Source organism: Sphaerodactylus townsendi, linkage group LG04, assembly GCF_021028975.2.
Source record: "Sphaerodactylus townsendi isolate TG3544 linkage group LG04, MPM_Stown_v2.3, whole genome shotgun sequence".
Classification (NCBI taxonomy): Eukaryota; Metazoa; Chordata; class Lepidosauria; order Squamata; family Sphaerodactylidae; genus Sphaerodactylus; species Sphaerodactylus townsendi.
Genome location: NC_059428.1, coordinates 65,516,228 through 65,522,262, shown reverse-complemented (window position 1 = coordinate 65,522,262; position 6,035 = coordinate 65,516,228).

Genomic DNA, 6,035 nt, shown 5'->3' with positions numbered 1-6,035 from the left:
GGCTGGTTACACACTTGATTTAACAGTCCCATAACTCTTGGACCCCTGAACCAAACTTCACCTCAAACTTGGGGAGTATCATAGGGACAGTAATTTGCATGATACCCCTGAAATTCCTTTGGTGACAGTAGCTCTAAAACTGCACCCCTCATAAGTCATCTAAAGAAATTTCCAGAATTCCTGTGCTCTGCTAGTGGCTGGCTTGGCTCCCATTGCAGCCAATGGGAAATTTTCGTGGGAGGGTTGTGGAGTGCACATTTCTCATGGTAAACCCACAAAACTTCTTCAGGGTGTCTTCAGGAGAAGATGACACCATCCAGCCTTGGTGACCGCTGCTTCAAGGGGTTCAATGTTATTAGTAGGGTCCATCTCCCACTGCCCCCTCATAAGCAAAGTTCCTCAAAGCCTGGATGCAGCGTCATCCGTGACCATTCCTGAAGATACCCCGAACATTTTGTGACTGTACGCTTGATAAATGTGCAACCCCACAGCCCTCCACCAGAAATTCTACGACAGCAAATGCAAGCAACTAAATGTTACCAAATCCCCTGGCCCAGATTGCATTCACCCAAGAGTTCTTAAAGAGCTCAAGCATGAAATTGCTGATGTTCTCACATTAATATGCAACTTATCCCTGAAATCAGGCTCCATCCCTAAAGACTGGAAGATGGCCAATGTCACACCAATCTTTAAGAAAGGGTCTAGGGGGGACCCAGGAAATTACAGGCCAGTCAGTTTGACATCTGTTCCTGGTAAATTAGTAGAATCTATCATTAAAGATAAAATTATAAAACATGTAGAAAAGCAAGACCTGCTGAGAAAGAGTCAACATGGCTTTTGCAGAGGCAAATCCTGTCTTACAAACTTACTAGAGTTCTTTGAGGGTGTAAACAGGCATGTGGACAGGGGTGAACCGGTGGACATTGTCTACTTGGATTTCCAAAAGGCTTTTGACAAAGTTCCTCACCAGAGACTGTTGAGAAAACTCAGCAATGAAGGAATAAGAGGGGAAGTCCTCCTATGGATTAAAAACTGGTTGAGAAACAGGAAACAAAGAGTGGGTGTAAATGGGAAGTTCTCACAATGGAGAGATGTCGGGAGTGGTGTCCCCCAAGGATCCGTTTTGGGACCAGTGCTCTTTAACCTATTCATAAATGACCTGGAAGTAGGGGTGGGTAGCGTGGTGGCCAAGTTTGCAGATGATACCAAATTATGTAGGGTGGTGAGAACCACAAAGGATTGTGGCTCCAAGCGGACCTTGATAAATTAGGTGAGTGGGCTCAGAAATGGCAAATGCAGTTCAATGTAGCAAAATGTAAAGTGATGCACATAGGGGCAAAAAATCCAAACTTCACATACACGCTACAGGGGTCAGTGCTAACAGTCACAGACCAGGAAAGGGATTTGGGCGTCTTAGTTGATAGTTCCATGGGAATGTCAACTCAATGCATGGCAGCTGTGAAAAAGGCAAACTCTATGCTGGGGATCATTAGAAAAGGAATTGAGAATAAAACTGCAAGGATTGTCATGCCCTTATATAAAGCAGTGGTGTGGCCGCACTTGGAGTACTGTGTCCAGTTCTGGTCACGCATCTCAAAAAAGGATATTGAGGAGATAGAAAAGTGGAGAGAAGGGCAGCAAGGAAGGTTGAGGGACTGGAAGGCCTTCCCTATGAGGAGAGGCTGCAGCGTTTGGGACTCTTTAGTTTGGAGAGGAGGCGGCTGAGGGGGGATATGATTGAAGTCTACAAAATTATGCATGGGGTAGAAAATGTTGACAGAGAGAAATTTTTCTCTCTTTCTCACAATACTAGAACCAGATGGCATTCATTGAAAATGCTGGGGGGAAGAATTAGGACTAATAAAAGGAAACACTTCTTCACACAACGTGTGATTGGTGTTTGGAATATGCTGCCACAGGAGGTGGTGATGGCCACTAACCTGGATAGCTTTAAAAGGGGCTTGGACAGATTTATGGAGGAGAAGTCGATTTATGGCTACCAATCTTGATCCTCTTTGATCTGAGATTGCAAATGCCTTAACAGACCAGGTGATCGGGAGCAATAGCCGCAGAAGGCCATTGCGTTCACATCCTACATGTGAGCTCCCAAAGGCACCTGGTGGGCCACTGCGAGTAGCAGAGAGCTGGACTAGATGGACTTTGGTCTGATCCAGCTGGCTTGTTCTTATGTTCTTATGTTCTTAAAAATATCACAGGCCCCTTCTGCACATGCAAAATAATGCGTTTTCAAACCACTTTCACAACTTCGTTGTGAACTTTCACTTTTCGCACCTTCGTCTGGTGAAAGATGGCCGTTGGACGTCATACGCTTTAATACAGCATCCCACTTTCACAACTGTTTGCAAGTGGATTTTGTCATTCCGCACAGCTTCAAAGAGCACTGAAAGAAGTTTGAAAGTGCATTATTCTGCATGTGCGGAATGAGCCACAGTGTTCAGGAAAACAACAAAGTAAAAATGAAGGGAAAATGATTTAATTCCCAAATGGAACAGGGGGGTGGGTGGGGGTGCTGAATTCAAAGAAAGAAAAAAAACCCAGCATTTGATGGCAAGTTATGTTGTACATGACTTGTGTGGAACCATGGAGCATGAAAGCTTGCTATGCAGTATGTACTGCTCCTGAGAGCGAGCTGTGCCATTCAGTCAACTGCATGTTAAAGCACACCAGGTTGCTGGCCTAGGTGGCTCTATCTGGTCCCCTGCCTGGTGCCCTGCCTGCCTGGGTACAGCTGCATGCACACCTGCTTATGGTCAGCAAGGGTGCAAGGCAGGAGTTATCATTGCTGGCCTGTCCTCCCTGTGAGTGTCTCCTTCTCCCTTTTAGTGACCTTACACAGAGGCATAGCAAGGGGGGAAAGCACCTGGTGCACTCGTGTGTCCTCCACCCCTGCAACATCCCCCAGACCGCTGCCACCACGGCCCTGGACCATCCCCGCCACACCCCCACAGGGTATGTGCCTAGTGTGTCCCCCCCCCGTCCCTTGGAGCTACGCTTCTGCCCTTACACAACAGCTGTTGAAACATGTGGAAAGGCAAGATGTTTCAGGCAGTCATTTGATCCAAAAATAACTCCACAGCAAAGCCTCCTGTTGGATTACAAGGGCTGAGTTCTCCAGACATCGAAGCTTTTGTTTAGAGAATGCAAAATGGTTGCAGAAAGGCATCAGTTCCCCTGTTGTGAGGGCTCCACAACAGGCATGTCTGTTTCTACTTATAACTGACAATGGGAGCTTTGGCTCTCAAAAGCTTATACCCCGAACATTGTGTGGGTTTCAAAGTTGCTACTGGACTCAAATCTAGCTCTCCTACTACAGACCAACAAGGTTACCCCCCTGAAACCACCGCCCCTGTTGTGGAAACCATGGTAGTAACTGAAAGAAAAATTGTGCTAATTCATACAGATGGTCCATCTTACTTTCCCAACAGTCGGATGTTTCGGGAAGCCCACAAGAGAATGAAGGCACCAGTTCTCTCCTGTTTTTATCCCCTACAGCCTCTGAACATGGAGTTTTTGTTATTCATCATGTCTAGTAGTCTGTCCTATCCTCCTTGACTTTGTCTTTAATGTCTTCTAAACCAGTAGTCATTATCTCAACTGGTGGCAGCAGTAAAGAATCCCCCCTTCTCTTGAATCCACTGCCAGTCAGTATCATTGAATGTCACCCTGTACAGATATATTGCATACACACAGCATTTTTAATCACCAGTGCCTATGGTGAAAAGGCTTTGCACGTCTGCTCTATAAATTATATGCAATGCAAAACCACCCTCATTTCTCTAGCACAAACTGTCTTCTGTGTCCAGCTTCTTTATGGCTATAAACTAGCAAAATGAAATATGATTGAAATGTCTCAGTTTAAACTTGCTTCATTGAGTTATAGGAGTCACTATAGTCTGCTCCCTACATGAAAAGAAATTTCAAACTGCCAGGCAGTGGATACACAAACCCACAGAGCAAGTGATGACTTTCCAGTTGGTAAACCAGTTGCCTGTATGGACCACTTGACTGCTTTTCTGGGTTTTCTGTCCAGCGTGGAAGTTTGGTATGCTTTTCACTGCCGCTCGGTGGAACAGGGCAAACAAGCAATCTCCCAACAGGTTATAGACCTACTATAGCAAGTCTGTATTCACTTGTAGTAAATACAATGTTCTAAAGAATCTAGAATGTCTTCTGTGAAATGGAATGTCAGTTTTTGAATAGCTTTCAGCTGGTCAATCAGTAATATTTACCAGCGTTTTGCTTCTTCTTTTTGCTTTTTCACTGAGATGAGAAAGGTGGCTTTCTGCTTGGAGATCTGGGAGTGGTGTCATTATCAGCCAAATGTTGTTAGGAAACCTGGTCATTGGCTTCACTAAATGATGCCTGTGTCCTGCGTAGGACTTACATGTGTTGAAGGATTTAAGGTCCAAACTCGTTTCCAGTGCCTGTGCCAGGGCTGAGGCTAGGAAGATGGTGCCAATTAGCACCTCTGAAGTGTGAACTAAAGGAATAAATATATTGTGTAGCTGTGCTTTCAAAGTTATGTTTAATAATCAAATTATCTTTTCTATCTGCTGAAGAAACTTTGGATGGACAAACCACTTCAGACTCCTCATTGGAGCTCTATACTTTTAAAGTTAACTTCAGGCTGATTTCCTCCAGCACGTATTTTCCCACTCCCAGTGTATCAAAGAAATCTAAGAATCTGGATTGCCTTTTTTCAAGTCTCAATGTGTGAGTAAAGTGCTGTCAAGTCACTGCTGATTTAGGGTGACACCCTAGGGTTTTTAAGGCAAGTGACTAACAGAGGTAGTTTGCCACTGCCTTTCTGCATAGCAACCCTGGAATTCCTTGGTGGTTTCTCATCCAAGATCTGATAAGATTGGGCTAGCCTGGGCCATCCAGGTCAGGGCTGCCAAAATCTCAGAAGTCCCTCCCCCCCAAAAAAGCTGGCAACAGTGGTCAAGTTGATCTCTCTTGGTATTCTTCAGAGCAAAGCAAAATATGTTCATCTGGTGAACTTGTTTACCATGAACATCTCAGCACGTCTAGATGCAACAGATGATTTTCAAAGGATGCTTTCACATTTCAGTCTTCAGGATTCCTTTCTCCTATTGTCCCTTTTCCATTCCACTTCTTTTGGTTCAGAACATCGGAACACACCCAGGTAACCACAACTGTCAGCTCTCTCAACATTGCAACCTTTGTTTGCCAACAGCCACCATTTTCAAAATGCTGAATAATAAATGGTATTCATGTTACCTTACTTTCAAAATCTAGTTCCTTCATTCAAGAATGTGAGTGGAGGGTTGCAATTAGATAATCCACTGATCCTTAAATCCTGCAGAGATTCAGTGTTGAAAGGGTAATCAGTGTTGAATATTCAGGATTCACTGCATACTGCTCAGCAACTGATGGTACAAATACACTGGGCAAATCAATCCATCATCCAGTGATTATAAGTTAAAAACTCTATTTTTTAAAGAACTCTTACCTTGTATGTGTCAAAGATCCCACCATACTTTGTCCCAGATACCTCAGGTACTGGATCATGGGCTAGATTGCCTAGAAAATGCTATTACCTTCCAGGTCTTGATCCAGTCAAAGTTAAACTTTTTGTATCTTAGTGTTATGTCTTTGTATCTTACCCAATTTTACTGAATTTGCTAGTGTTTAATGTTGACTGGGAGGTGTCTAGGTATTCTCTTTTTAACAATAATTCAAAATCTGTTGTCACTATAGCATATAGTGAATTGTGTGTGCTAAATGCCATCAAGTCACTTCAACTTATGATGACCCAATAAATTGTGACATCCAAAACCATATCATTAACAACCTTGCTTCAATCAGAGGCATAGCAAGGGGGGAAAGCGCCCAGTGCACTGGTGCGTCCTCCACCCCCATCCCGCCCTGGAACACCCCCCACCCCAGAATGCCACACCCCCAGAACATCCCCCATGCCCCCGAGACACCTTCGCCGCACCCCCATAGGGACATGCGCCCAGTGAGTCCCACTCCCCGTCCCCTTGGAGCTA